Source organism: Mesoplodon densirostris, chromosome 11 (assembly GCF_025265405.1).
Source record: "Mesoplodon densirostris isolate mMesDen1 chromosome 11, mMesDen1 primary haplotype, whole genome shotgun sequence".
Classification (NCBI taxonomy): Eukaryota; Metazoa; Chordata; class Mammalia; order Artiodactyla; family Ziphiidae; genus Mesoplodon; species Mesoplodon densirostris.
The window spans coordinates 33,199,953-33,215,405 of record NC_082671.1 but is presented as its reverse complement, the minus strand read 5'-3'; the positions used below and the strand labels follow the sequence as shown (position 1 = coordinate 33,215,405).

The following is a 15,453-nucleotide window of genomic DNA, read 5'->3' as shown; positions in this document are numbered from 1 at the left end:
CTTCTCCAATTTAATGTGCTTATGACTAAGCTGGGGAGCCTGTTGAAGTACAGATTCTGACTCAGTAGATCTGGGGTCGGGGCCTGAGATCTGCCTTTCTAACAAACTCCTGAGTGATGCTGAAGCTGCCGGTCTGTGGCACCACTTTGAGTAGCAAGTCTTTAAAGTTTGCCACGTATTCTCCTTGTCATCCCATTCAATCCCCATGACAAGCCTGTGAGGTACTTGACACATCCCCATTTTACAGAAGTGGAGGTAGGTTCAATGAGGTAAACAGACTTGCCCAGGGCTGTACAGCCATTCAATCATCGAAAGCCAAGTCCTGTGCTTTTCTTCCCACATGACTGGGGCTCCTCTGCATACCTCAGCCCTTGGCCCATAAGGTTGCTTAGGGAAATTACATATCAAGTCTTCCCATTTCAGAGCTGGTTGAGCAGTACACAGCTATGTATAATCCCAGTCCTTGTATCCTGTTAGATCTGCTCCTTTATGTTGCCTGTTAGCATGTTTTGGTTGGTGATTCTGTCATCCAACATACTTGCTAACCCTGTTCACTTTATACTATATCCACAGGTAGGTACAAAATTCCTGATTTCTCATATTTGGATTATAAATAGGCTTTTCAGCGATGTTTGGAGGCTCAAGTATTGATGGGTACATGGAGGCTCAATCTATGGAAGTAATAACAGGCAGTATACATAGAATTGCAAGAAGAGATTAAACATCTTCCCATTGATGATAACAATTGACAAAATGAGAATAATAATAATATAAGCTAGAAGTTGACGAAAGCAAAGTGGGTAAGCACATGGGCTTTGAAGTTTTGATTCTTGCTTCTGCCTCTTAACCAAATGAATAAATTTGGACCAGTTACTTAGCCTCTCTGTGCTTTGATTTCCTTGTATGTTAAAAGGAGATATGGTTTTTGTGACAACTAAAGGATTTAATTAATTCACAACAGTGCTGAGCACACAGTAATTGCTCCGTAAATAACAGTAGGCATCATTATTACCAACATACCAACCTCCTTATTTTTACTATAGAGCAGAAGAGGCCCAAAAAGCTTAAGTGACTTCAACATTTATTGACAAACAATTATGGAGATTTTGCTTTGTAGCAGATATTTACTAGTTGGTAACTAGACTAATGTTATAAGTTGGGAAGTAGTGAAGCTGATAACTGAACACAGACCCTTTGATTTCTAGTCCATTATGATGAGTGTATGTTCAACACACTTGCTGCCACTCTGGGTTTGTAATGGTTCTTTGATATTTCAAACAGTTCCACAGGCAGCAGTGACAGCAGTAGCCACCAAACTGTATCTTCTGTCCCCATTTACCTTCTTGAGACAGAGGAACCTGGGAGCATGGACTGAAAGGCAGGGGGCCTGGACCTGAGCCACAGGCGCTGCAGAGCTGGCGGATGGGGTGCCTGGCATGCAGGTTGGGAGTGCTCAAGCCCAGTGCCTGGTATTGTTCACTCCAGGAATAACTTTCCAACCCCACCCAGAGATTGTTGGGTTTAGAACTGGCATCGTTTACCTGGCTGAAGGTAGTGCTCCTGGTGTCTCTCCCCAAGTACGGCAGGGAATCTGGTTACCCTGTGCTGAGCGGCAGGGCACCTCTTGCAGCTAACCCTTCTTCTGCTTTATGCAGTTCTCCGTTTTTGACTGGATTTAAAAGCCTTTGTCACCAGGGAATCTCTGGCTCTGAGCTTTGGTAGTTTTGTTTGGAACAGCCTCTCCCCAGTGTTCAAGTTTCAGGTAAGGCCTCTGGTGTGTAACTAAAAGATAAGCACAAAGAGAAATAAAAATCTTTTATTACTTCTGTGAAACCAGGTATGTGCAAATAAACAACGAAGAAGTGCAACTGAATTCAAGAGGAGAATTGTGTGAACTCCCAAGGGGCTATTACCCTTCTCTTCAAACCAGGAGTTGCTATTTCACTACTTTGTTTTCCTCTTCCTTTAGAATGTAAATTTATGGTCACCAGTGGCAACTGGAAGGGTACGTTCCTTTAACAACAGCCTCTTACTGCCAGTATTTATCACATTGCAAATTATTTCAATGTTAGCAAATAATTCCTTCAACAAAACTACCAATAATATCTCCTGTATATGAAGGCTGTGTGTGCAGAAAACCCAGGAATGTTGAAAACAGACCTTCATAGAGACTCTAGCCCAGGGGAATTCACTGTCCCAGTTACAGTGTTTTTGGATTGCAAGGCATAGAGGGCTCCGAATTGTGGAGTGTGCAAGCTGGGAGATGCTGTGGTCCTTTGCCTTTACACAGGGAATGAGAAGTTAGTAATGCTGACTTCCCAATGCATTTGTGATTTATGGAGTTGGACAAAGTTCAATTATTTTAAATGTTCTTTTATCACAGTAATACATGAATGTGATTTCAGAAGTTGAATGGGACTAGTAAGCTTACTGCTGGAGCTACATTTCTCTCACGCATACACATTTCACTGTCCAAAGGCAACTATTTTCTATTCTTTAAGCTCTTTATTCTTGAACTGGGTCCATTTTTCTAAATAATACACACACGCTGCTATCGTTCATCAATTTAGACACTAAAGTGCAGGAGGATTCTAGCTCTCTTACCTTCTACCCCATCCTGCAATACATTTATATCAAAGTTTTATAGCAATTCAGATTCTGGGTTTTCATGATTTTGTATGGAAATATCATTCATTGCCAAGCCTAGAAGTATGATCATATTTTCCATAAATGTTGTTACTGTAGTTATTTTCTGGGCTCAGTTTTCTGCAGCTATTGGGACATTTTCCATCAAACACACTCTCCCCCTTCAATGACCAGAATTTGCTGGGTTTTTGGTCGATAGACCTCTCCACTGCCAGCATCTCTTCTGTCAGCACATTTATCTAGATTGATTCCCTCTGGCTTCCGCCCAGCCTCCCTGAAGAGCAAGATGTGAGGCCCCACAATGGCCTAAGATTCGTAAGTAGGCAAGAAGAGAGGACAATGTAAATAAAGCGAGGAGGCAATCTTGAGCATGCAACTGTCTAGAAAGAGTTTTCTGAGCTCTTTAGATGCTGCGAGCTATAAAATCTTACCATAGTGTAAATGTGGACACTGGGTCAGGGGACAGCTTTAGAATCAAGCGGGGGTTGTCTGTTCTCTTCATAAATATGCCATGTACATTTGGACAGCCTGAAAATCGATTCCATTCAGAAACACATCATCTGGCTCACAAAACTTGGACTCACTCACCCCATGTTTAACCATCAGGTCCCCTTTGACTGCGTCTTCCTACTCCTCCTTTTCTCATCACTAGTTGAGGAAACTCAAGCATCTGCCAGCACTTACATTCCAGCCTCTATCACAGATCCCTAGAAGTACCAAGCACAAAGGCAATCAGTGCCTGTGCAACCACACACAGGCATGCACATACATACACACATCCCCAGATGTAACAAAGGGATCAAAACGTGTGCATGTATGCATGCACACATGTGCACGCACATATACACACACATATTGATCTGCTTTGGGTTTTTAATTCTCTGCGATTCTTAGAAGACCCTGAACACAGAAATCAGAACACCTTTTAAACTCTGAGATGGAGACATCATGTGACATATTTGCCAGACTTTATGTGTATTCCTGTCTATGAGGATGAGAACCACTCCGGAATGTCTGTTTCTTTCTGGCTAGAGAAATAGAAAAGGTAATAATGGATGGAGGCATTGGCAGGGAAGGGATGATGGAAAGCTTGAAGACCAATTCTGTTGCATTTTTGCTTTCAAACCCAGGATACAGGAAAACATCATTTACAATAACCAATGCAAGTTATTCCAGATTATAAGCCAAGGACATGACAAGAAAAATTCTGGTAAGTAATTTTAATAAAAACTGAAAATTTCCCATGTCCTTGCTAGGTATGGAAATAACTCTCAAAAGATTTATATAGTTGTCAGTCTTCTCATGGCCAAGGGAGACTCCTACACTTTCTTCCAGGCTTGTTACTGGTATTTAGTCCACTACAGCATCAACTGAGATTTTCTTTCTGAAAATTTCACATTAAAAGGCATAAATTCCAAGTGGGAAAAACAAAGCCTAAAAGTGCATTCAAATCTTGTCTAAAAGGAAAAGAAATGTTTGACTAATCGTTGGAATTAATATATGCGAAGGTAGGATTTGTGGTCCATAAACCAAACGGGGTGGTCTGCAGATGATCCAAAGACAGAAAAATTGTCAGTGAGTCTTTAGTATTGTTCTTAGGAGAAGCTGCTAAGAAGCTGGCATTATAAGAATTGGGGCCACGTAGCAGGTGTATCCCCAAACCCGGAGATGGATCTCAGAGGATATTAACCTGAAGCCCGGGCCTTGCTCTTGACTCCCGTTCCTTTGACTCCACGTTTGATAAGAACACATTTGATTATAATCTGGCTTTCCGAATAGAGTTTCCTATAGGGAATGAATACTTGATCAAATGGCATGAACATCCCAGTTGGCCTGCCAACTTTGGCTCTTGTTGCAAAAAAACTGGCCATCGGTTTGTGCACCACTTGCTTGAGAGGTGGGTTTTTTTTTTTTAATATATCTTCATTGGAGTATAATTGCTTTACAATGGTGTGTTAGTTTCTGTTGTACAACAAAGTGAATCAGCTGTAAGTACACATATATCCCCACATCACCTCCCTCTTGAGCCTCCCTCCCATCCTCCCTATCTCAACCCTCTAGGTCGTCACGAGTGGTGGGTTTTGCATTAGCCTGACTTCTAGAGAGCTAGCATGTTATGGTATAAAATCAGATTCATTAACCTGCAAATTTGAGGTGATCCAACTAATTCACTCCTCTCTCCCCCTACAGTCCTGTTCCTGCCATTTGCAGAGCCCAGGGCAAAAGTACAAATGGAGGACTCAAGCCTGCCTTACCCCCCTTTTCTTCCCACCAACAGCTCTAACCATCACAACAGGGGGGTGGGGGGTAGTTAGGGGGCCTATGTGAGCATCCATAGGGACACCCGAGTCATCAAGTCCAAGATCTGTCCCTGTCCCTGCCTACCCAGTAGCCACTCCTTGGCCATTTCTGGAGCCCAGGGGTGTGGATATGGCAATGGCTATCTTTGGGAGAACAGACTCAAGGAAGAGGCTGGCATTTGCTATAGGCCATTTGGCGAGGATGTTCTGGGGCTGAGGGTTGACCTCAGGGCAGACACATCTCCTTGGCTTCACGGACACCCTCACTATGTGGAGAGGGGTTTGCCCAGAGGAAGACCAGAGTGAGGCCCAGGCCATCGGACAGAGTTGCCCAGTTCTAAGGGTGACACTGCCCACATGACCAACCTTTCTCTACTTTTAGGACATTCAGGAGTGACCATATTACCTCTTGGGAGGACCTCTCTACCTCAGCCCTCTAAAACTGCAAGACTTCTGAATAGAATGTTATTTGCCAACTTGTGATCCAAGGGGTATCTGACACAAGTCTGTGGGCCATAAGCAAAGCCGTATACTGTTTGAAATTGCTCTTCAGAGAACTGGAAGTAACTTTGGGGTTCTCTATTAACATTTATAGAGGTTCCTCAGGCAATTAGACTGAATTCTGACCTATGAAGAAATGAAGGCCAGGGTCACAGCCTCACCTCTCTTAATTACAGGGTCAAGGACAGGAGACTTAACTGCTAATGGAAATCCTTAATCTGAATGAACCCGAAATGCTTGGCCCAGGGGAATTAGCACATAGTGTTAGCAAATGACATTCAAATTGCTTTAAAATAATCTAATCTTCCAGAGCTCTGTGCTTGGCTGATGGAAACAAAAATTTGAAAGGAACAACCTGGAACTTACTGGCTTATAAATGTGCTTTGGGGCGGGATGATTGCAAAAGCGATCACATTTTGTTCCAAGAGATTTCACTGCTTTTTCACAAACACTCTATCCAATCTTGCTTATAGAACAAAACCACAGAGCTGCATTAAGAGTGGCGCAGAAAAGGATTTTAACCTACTCAGCCAGCTGGTCTATCACCTAGATTACATGGGGTGAGGAGGAAGAGAAAGATGTAAACATAATGTGACACACAGAGCAATCTCATGTGATTACCTGATAGAAGATGCCTTAAAGGTAAATGGATGGGAAATCAATGTTTACAAAGTTCAGGGTGGGATGACCAGTTGGTCGTTTCTGATAATATTGAAATACCTAAAGAGCTGTGGCCAGGAGAAGACTGGCCTCATTGGCTGTTCATATAATTTTATTTTTATTTTATTTTTTTATTTCATGTCAATCATTCATCCAGCAAATATTTAAGTACCGACCAAATGCAAGGCATTGTTCAACAAGAGAGCATTTCTATAGATTCTTTTCCTTTGCTTCCTTTCTTATGTTTTCTTCTACTTTCCATCTTTATTCCTTCACTAGGGAGGTAGTATAACAAAATAATTAGTCATGCAGGCCACGTAACCTACAGGAAGTTATTTCACATCTCTGAGTCTTGTCTTCCTCATCTGTAAAATAGGGATAGTGAAAATGCTGAGCTTACTTTGGTGGCTCAGCACACACTAAGCTCCCAATAAAAGTTAAATATGAAAAAAGGTTAGGAAAGAGATCATGATAATTTGCTTTATAGGCTGCTGAAGCTAACTTAGAGGCCACTTTTAGGAAAGAGTAGCATTAGCCAGAAATGAATCAAGGATGATATTTGTGACTTCCAATGTTTTATATTTCTTGAGCATGAAGAAACCACCAACATTAACTGAGCATATACCTTTTCAGGATATAAACAAAACTTTTTGAATATGTGATATTGGTTGGGGAGAAAACCAAAAACTTTTCCTCTACCCTCTTAGGTTTGGTGGCTGAGGCCCTGAAAAAGAAACTGACAAGAGACAGATTATCAGGAGAAAAAGGTTTATTTCATATCAATAGGGGAGGTCTCACAGAAATGAAGCGAAAACTCCAAAGAGGCAGATAGACCTGGAGGCTTATGTACCATTTTAACAAAGAGTGATAAATGTGGAGACATGACGAAAGAAAAAGGATCTGAGCTTCCAGGAGTAGTAAATTGTGGGAAGGTAAATATATGAGAAAGCTAATGGAAGACAAGGGTTGTTCATTTTTGTAAGGTTTGTAAGGCAGATTCCTCTCAGTGCCATCTCTGGGCTAAGGGTCTAGAGTTGTCTCCAGTGACTAAGAATCACTCTACCCCTCCTGGTACAAGAGTGTTGGGTAGGGAGGACATCTTCATGAAGGGAAATTTATGTCCTGCTTTTAGGCAAATATGACGGAAGCTAGAGAGCTTTGTTCTGTGTCTATTTCTCAGTTGCCTTCAGCTCAAAATAATCCTTATGCCAAAGTGGCATATTTGGGGTGGCGTAGTCTTATCCCCTTTATATTATAAGGGGACAAGCCCCTGTACTTACTCTCAGCTGTGATTCCATAGTGACCAATCATTCCTTCCTCCTTGGTTTGCCCACTGGAGATCAGAAACTGTGTTCAGCACTTGGCAGAGTCCTTGTGCATTTAGTGGCTCCCTCTTTGTGGAATGAGAAAATTTTGGTAGATTGGTTCTCCTCTCTGTAGATGAAACAAAAAATACCACACAACTGGATAAAAACAATTCGGGCCATTAAAAAATCTTTAGGGTGGGCTAATGTGGCTTTATTAGATAATCAGTGTGTATGAAATAAGCAAAGAGAAACTAGTTACAGAATCCTGCCATGCACAGGGTTTCTTTGGTTGTTGTTATTGTTGTTGTTGTTGTTGTTTTAACTCAACAAATGTAAATTCTCAAAGCCTAACTTCAACTCATCAAATTCAGTTCTCAAGCAATTGGTTCTATTGTTTTGCCTGCAAATTTATCACAAGTCTTGATTACTTGGTCTGCCTTGCTACTAGAGGACCTCCAGAATTCATTGACAGGTCCTTTGGTTTCCCACTGAATGGCTCTGAATGTGTTTCCTCTTGGGGCGGGGATGGAATTCTGGAACCATTTTGAGTTGGGAAACCATTTGTCAGTTGATGCCTGGTCAAACAGGTTCAGTCCCCACCCAACCCCATACCCATGTAGGCCAAAGTAGCTTGAGGCTAGAGCAAGTATGAAGGTAAATTCAGTCTACTGAATACATATACTCTAATACTGGGGTACAGAAACATATTGATTGATTATTTATTTATTTAATATATAATTTATTATAATATATGTTATTATTTACTTATTTATTATTTCCACACCAAACTCTCTCTCCTGTGGATAAAGTCTAGGCTCCTTTACACAAGAGGAAGTCTGGTGTAGTGGTTAAGAATGCAGTCCTGGAGACGGTCTACCCAGCCATTGGTCTACTACAGCCATCTTGCTACTAGGAGAAGGGGGTCTGCCTGAGGGTGAGGCCAACATGGCCAAAAGCAAAGCTAAGACAGAGTGAGAAACCAGGTCCTGGAAATGCTGTGGGGGAAAAACTATGTCACCCCCAAATATGCCATTTTGGCATAAGGATTATTTTGAGCTGGAGGAAAATGAGAATCAACAGATGCCAAAAGAAGCCTTCCTGGAGCTTCCCTTATCTAAAAGCAGAAACTTCTGAGAAATGAAGACTGCCATATATCTCCTCTTCTGGGGAAGTTTTATGGCCATGAAGAGATGGAAAGTTGGCTCCGAGATGGACCTACACAAACAAACCTTCCTCCATTAGTTTTCCTATATTTACCTTCCCAGAGTTTGCTGCCCTTGGAAGCCTAAAACCTTTCCATTGTCTTGTCACTTCTCTACAAATGTATTGTTCTTTGTTAAGATGCTATGTAAGCCCCAAGTTCTAATCACTCCTTTGAGTTACTCATCACTGAGTCTTTTTCACAAAGTATATGCACACTGCACATATTAATAAACTCTGTTTTTCTCTCGTTAATCTTTCGTCAGTGAAATTTGCAGGGCTCCAGCTGGAGAACATAGGAGGGTAGAGGAAAAAGTTTTCTTTTCCTCCCCTACAATGCTATTAAAGAGCCCTGATCAAGCTGAGCTCAAAGCCAGAACTATCCCTAGATTTTTCAAACACGTAAGCCAAAAACATTTTTGTTTTGCCTAAACTATTTTAGGTGGGGTTTTTCCATCATTCACATTCTCTTCTCCATCTATCAAAATTTTCCCAGGTATCCAAGCCCAGTTCAAATGCACGCTCTATGAAGCCTTCCTTGTTCCCTCCAGGCAGAATGGCGTCTGCCTGCCTCTCTCCCTCTTTTCTGTTCCTGTGTAATACTCAATTAACACTTCTCTTAATGCCCTTACCAACTATGCCATGGGCCGTTAAGTGCGTGAGCACTCTAAAGCTAGATTGCTTATGTTGCAGTCCTGGCTATAACACCTGCTAGCTGTGTCATACCTTCCCTAATAGAATATAAGGGGCTCAAGACAGAGATCTTGGCTTAAGCCGTTTTCCTGTTGTGCCACCCACCTTGTTGTCCTATTCCCTTGAACAAGGCCTGATTATAGACCTACCTATGAATCCCTGCATTGCCCTCCACCCGCTCTCTCAATTAGAAGACTGATATTCCCTTGGTCTTCCTACTATGCTCAGACTCCAGGTCTTTGCCAGGCCCTGAAAACATGTTAGAATCCGGGACTTCCTAAACCTTTTCCATTCTGTTGATGCCTGATCAAGGTTATGACATAAACATACAGTCTCAGTGACTGACTGTTCCTTTCTGGATTCCGGAAATGGCTGGTGCTTAAAGACAGATAAATGTTGCTTCAGTGGTCTATCCTGACTGCAGTTGACTCATTCCCAGAAATACAAAGTAATTTCTATTCCCTGGCTACTAATAAATGTCAGTTCCAGATCCATACTGTCTTGCCTTTGCTTTCCTGAAAGGCAATCCGAAGGGTTAACTGTTGACATAAACCCTTTACTCAAATGAACAGACTCCAAAGAGTTCGTGGAAAGAATATTAAATCCAGATGTTCTAAGATGTTGCCCTTGAGCTAATGGGAAAATAAAAACAACGTAATTTAATAGAGTCAAATGCATATAAACACATAACAGAAAGGATTGAAGGCTTTTAGACAATGACCTATGTTATGGTCCCATTTCTGTCACTTAATAAATAGATGACAGTGGGCAAATCACATAATTTCTGTGTTCCCTTCAGCAAAATGGGATTCATAATAAGCTATTTTATCTCTATTACACTGAGTTGAGATGATGACCAAATTGGCTGGTGTATAGTTGCTTTGCTACACATATAAGGTATTGTTGTTATTATTACTATTACCAAGTGATCCAGGGTGTGAAATCTAATTTCCTAGTGAGACTTTTACAAAACAACATTTGGTAATGGTTGAAATCCAACATCCTTGTGAAAAGCAAGTTTGACTCTTTATGAATTGGTCCCATTTATTTTGTGGGTAAATAAAGTAATGTATGAGTTTCTGAAGTCTGTTCCTGCTACTTTCATGTTTAGAGCTGACAACTATAATCAGATTAGGAAACAATAATGTAATATAACTACATAATTATAATTCTTATGACAGATCAATGAAATGGAGCAGAAAAGCAAGTGGGAGTATTGAACTGGAGGAATCCAAGTCTGGGTGCTGGGTAAAAGGTTCTTTAGGCTCCTTGTTCATGCTGGGCTTGAGCTTACCCCATTCCAATCGGCATTGGTTTTCCTGCTTTAACATTATACAGGTTATACTCAGACTTCTTCTCACCATGGTGTGAACTTAGATTCTTAGGAGCTATGAAATTTGTCTCCCTAAAGTACTCCTTGGCAAGATTAATTTAGCTGATGTCTGCCTGTAGAGTTACCATGTTGACATTGCAAAAGCAACCTGGGTAAAACTGATGGTGCCTTAGCACTAATCAAAGCAGTGACACCAAACCTTACTAATAGTCACTGATTGTATCCCTTAACACCAGCAACTCCCAACCTCGACTCCCTGAACACCTCTACACAGACAAGGTCTCCTCATAGGTTGGCCACGCAGCGTCTTTGGGAGGCTGGACTACTGAGGCATTGAGCACAGGCAAAGATGCCCTGTGCATGACAGGGAAGCTGACAGCATCTGGACTTTGGTTTGAGCAACGAGGAACTCAGGAGGAACTGGGATATACTAGAGATTAGAAGACCTTCTCTCAGTTCTGGGTCCTAAGAATTCTCCTGCTTTCTTGTCTTATCTAGGAAGCAGTTTCAGGCTTCAATAATGTCTAATGAAACTTTGCACCAGACAGGTAGGATGAGCACTCAGAGGAAAAAATGAAACTGATTTAAAGGAAATGAGAAAATGCAAAGGGAATAATTCTGGCACACACTCCAGTGTGTAGATCAAGATAAATATCTGCTACTACGATAAAGGTACTGCATTTGTATTCTCCCTGTTTAGGGGACTGCTTATTTTATGAAAGATATGTCATTGAAGTGTATATCTGTTTGACATTTGTCCTAAAGCCAAGATGAAGTTTATTACGCTCTGCTGAGCCATTAATGTCTTGCAGAGTGGAAGTGTTTTTAAGGCAATTGATGACACCACAGAAAGGGCAAGATCAGAATTTGGAAAACCTTTGGTATATCCTTTGGAAAATGGACAAACATAAGCAGAAAGGAATCTAATAGGGAGAAAAGCAATTCACTAAAAGAGGAAAAATAAATGGGGTAGAGAAGATTGACTTTGTACACACATCTTCCACTTAGTCATTAGATCAGAGGACAAACACAAATCAACAGTTCCAGTCAACTCCCTGAATTCTCATTTTCTCTAAATAACACCACTTCTCATTTTTTCTTATTGCAGTATAGCTGATGTACAATATTATATAAGTTACAGGTGTACAATATAGTGGTTCACAATTCTTAAAGGTTATACTGCATTTGTAGTTATTATAAAATATCAGCTATATTCCCCATTTGTACAATATATCCTTGTAGCTTATTTTATACATAATACACCCTCTCATTTTAAATCTACCCAGATCAGAACTTTTCTTTTGCTGCAGGAATGCAATTAACCCCTCCTCATTTATTTTCTTCATTTGGGAAATATTTACTGAATACTTCCTAGGTGCCAGTCATCACATATACAAAGAAAATGCCACATGATCTTTGCTGTAATAACAAAGATGAGCCCAGTGCAGCAGCAAACCCTGTTTTTTTTTTTTCTAGGCACACAGATAGATGGAAATAGGCTGAGAGAAGGCTAAATAAGTTGCCTAAGGTCATACAGCTAGTAAAGTTGCAGAGCAGGATTTAAACTTAGGGTAGAACAAATTTCAAATGTAGGTGACAGGCTCAAAAACAGACCATTCACTGACCATTGCCTGTATTTAAATCTCATGCCTATCCGAATTTCAGAAGGGACTTCACTAGAAGGTAAAGTTCACGTGAGCTGCCAACTTGCCCTGCACTTAAGTAGCACCATGTGACTGAGTCTAGACCAGTAGAATGTAGGTGGAAACGGTAAGAAAATATTATATACCCCCAAATTTCTTGACAATTAGAGCTAGAAAGGGCCACTTAGGGACATCTAGGTGATATCTCTCACAAGAGAACTATGGCTTCAATGGACAAATTTACTTGTAGACAGTTATCATTTAACCAGTAAGGTTTTTAATTTTTTTGGTATGGATGTGCCATTTTCTAGTTTGGACCCATTTCCCATGACACCCACTGTCTCACATTTGACTACTGTCACATACTTGCTCACACTCATGCATGTAAACACCTGGCCCTTCCAGGCCTGACCCCTAAACACTTCTCTCACATTCCTTCAGGGGTGCTATCTTCCCCACCTGCCAGTCAAATGCTGATAAGCTAGTGGAAGATTCTGAGGACGTAGAGGATAAAGAAATCACAAGATGGAAGAATCTGGGATCCTGAATGACTGTGTGGAGTAAATCATGCCCCATTGGACTATGACATGAGTGCAAAAAAACCCCAAATCAAACACACTACTGTGTTAAGCCATTGAATGTTGAGGCTGATTTGTTTTAGCAGTTAGACTACCATGGCTAAACTGTGTCCTAGAAAAAAAAAAGTGCATAGTCCAGTATTTTTATATTTATAGAAATATAAAAATATCACATCCCATAATAATTACTCCTCTCAGAGACTTCATGGTATTTATAAACTCTCTTTGGTAACATATTCATAGAATTTCAGCCCTAAAAGGGAACATGACGGCTCTTTCTACATGTGATATTGGAAATAGGAATAAAACACACAAACGTTTCAGGGGCCAGGCTTCACATGCAAGACTGTGAGAGAATATGTGAAAGCAATCAAATGTGAGACAGTGGGTGTCATGGGAAATGGATCCAAACTAGAAAATGGCACACCCATTCCAAAAAGCAATCAAACTGACTTTAAAACTTTACTGGGTAAATAATAAATGTTTACAAGTAAATTCGTCCATTGAAGCCACAGCTGTCATATGGGAGACGTCACCTAGATGTCTCTGAGTGGCCCCTTCTAGCTGAGATTGTCAAGAAGTTCTTGGGTGTATATTTCTTATCCATTTTCCTTGAAAATATCATACAAAGGAGAACTTCCTAGTCCAAGATGCCACTGTTTCCGGATCTTAGTGCTTTATTCCATTCATCTCTAAGAGTCCAAATCATTAACCTAATACATAATTATTGACAGGACTAGCTACATAATTTGTGGGGCACTTTGCAAAATGAAAATGTGTGGCCCCATGCAAAAAGCAGGAAAACAATGGCATTAAAGGTACTAAAACAAACTTTTCCTTCTTTTGTGGTTTCTCTCTTGATCTGTCATGGTGTTTTTTACTTAATGTTTACTTAATTTAATTTTGCTACTTCATGTGTGCTCCCTCAGGTACAGGGATGCTCTTGGGGAAATGCAGATCCTCACAGGCAGGTAGGGCCCCACTCTAAGACTTGCTGCGCAGCACCGTGCCTGATGCGCCGGGCCCTGGGTGGGACAGGTACGTCCTCTGAGGCACTGCAACCTCCATACCAGCGTGCACTTGGCACCTGGATCAGGTGTGAATGAGAGCCTTGCCGCCTCAGTCGCCCTCTGAATGCATGGTGGTGTCGCGGGTCCAGGGTAGGATGGCTGCTGCCCAAGCCCCTCCTGGAGAAAACACGGCCACTCGCATCCAGGCTTCACACCACGTCCAGACCCCTGCCTGAGTCACAGTCCCCCTCACCCCCACCACGTAACCGAGGTCCCACCCAAGGCACAGAGAGTGGAGAGTGGGCAGCCAAGAACCCAGGGAAGCGAGGAGGTGCAGAGGTGGCCGGAAGTAGGACTACACGTGAGCTGAGCCGAGACTCCCAGTGCCCTGCCCAAGTTTCATTGTCCCATCAGACTTCACCCATAAAATACAAATTCAAAGGTAAAATTATTAAGAATTTCAAGATGGCGACCACAGAGCGTTAACCCCAAGTGTGGAGCTCTTCTGAGAGGGGCCCTGATTATGGAGCACCTACTAGCTGCTTAGCACCAGGGATGCAGTTATGATCAAAACAGACCAAGTCCCTACCCCGATGGAGTTTACATTCTAATTAAGTCTTTATTGAAGTGCAGATAAGCGTGGGAGGGGTCATACTTTGATGAACAGTTTAATTATAAGAAAGAGTTAGCAAATGGTCAGTTTTTAAGCCTACCAAAGAGACCTGAACTTTGCACAGCCCTGGGTTTGGACACTGCGCTTCCACATTTACTAGCCTGTGACATTGTGCAACTTACTTAACACTCTCTAAGCCTATTTCCTCATCTGTAAAGTGGGAATGGTAGTAATACCCATTTCTATAGGCAAAGAGCCTAGATGGGCACATCCTCATGGTTCCCTGTTACTACTTTTTTCTCTTTTTAATTGAGGTATAGTTAGTTGATGTACAATTATTATATGTTACAGGTGTACAACATAATGATTCACAATTTTTAAAGGTTATACTCTGTTTAAAGTTATTATAAAATATCGGACATGTTTCCTGTGCTGTACAGTATACCCTTGTAGCTTATTTATTTTATACATAGTAGTTTGTACCTCTTAGTCCTCTACCCCTATCTTGCCTCTCCCCCCTTCCCTCTCTCCACTGGTAACCACCAGTTTGTTCTCTGAGTCTGTTTCTTTTTTGTTATATTTACTAGTTTGTTTTATTTTTTGATTCCACATATAAGTGATATCATACAGTATCTGTCTTTCTCTGCCTGACTTATTTCACTCAGCATAATACCCTATAAGTTCATCCATGTTGTTGCAAATGGCAAAATGTCATTCTTTTTTATGGCTGAATAGTATTCATATATATATATATATATATATATATATATATATATATGTATGTATGTATACGTATACACACACACACACACACACACACACATATAACTTCTTTATCCATTCATCTCTTGATGGATACTTAGGTTGCTTCCACATCTTGACAACTGTAAATAACGCTGCTATGAATACTGGGTGCATATATCTTTTCAAATTAGTGTTTTCATTTTTTTTGGATGTATACCCAGGAGT

General features: G+C 41.1%; 1 long non-coding RNA gene across 1 annotated transcript in view; it reads right to left on the bottom strand.

Moving 5' to 3' along the window:
• Nucleotides 1–5,909: 5,909 nt before the first annotated feature.
• LOC132499378 (uncharacterized) overlaps nt 5,910–15,453 on the bottom strand; it is a 183,053-nt gene continuing 173,509 nt past the window's right edge. The window contains exons 4-5 of the long non-coding RNA XR_009533840.1: nt 7,388–7,541; nt 5,910–5,993 (exon numbers count right to left, since the gene is read on the bottom strand). This is a non-coding gene — a long non-coding RNA (uncharacterized LOC132499378). The remainder of the gene's footprint in view (nt 5,994–7,387; nt 7,542–15,453) is intronic.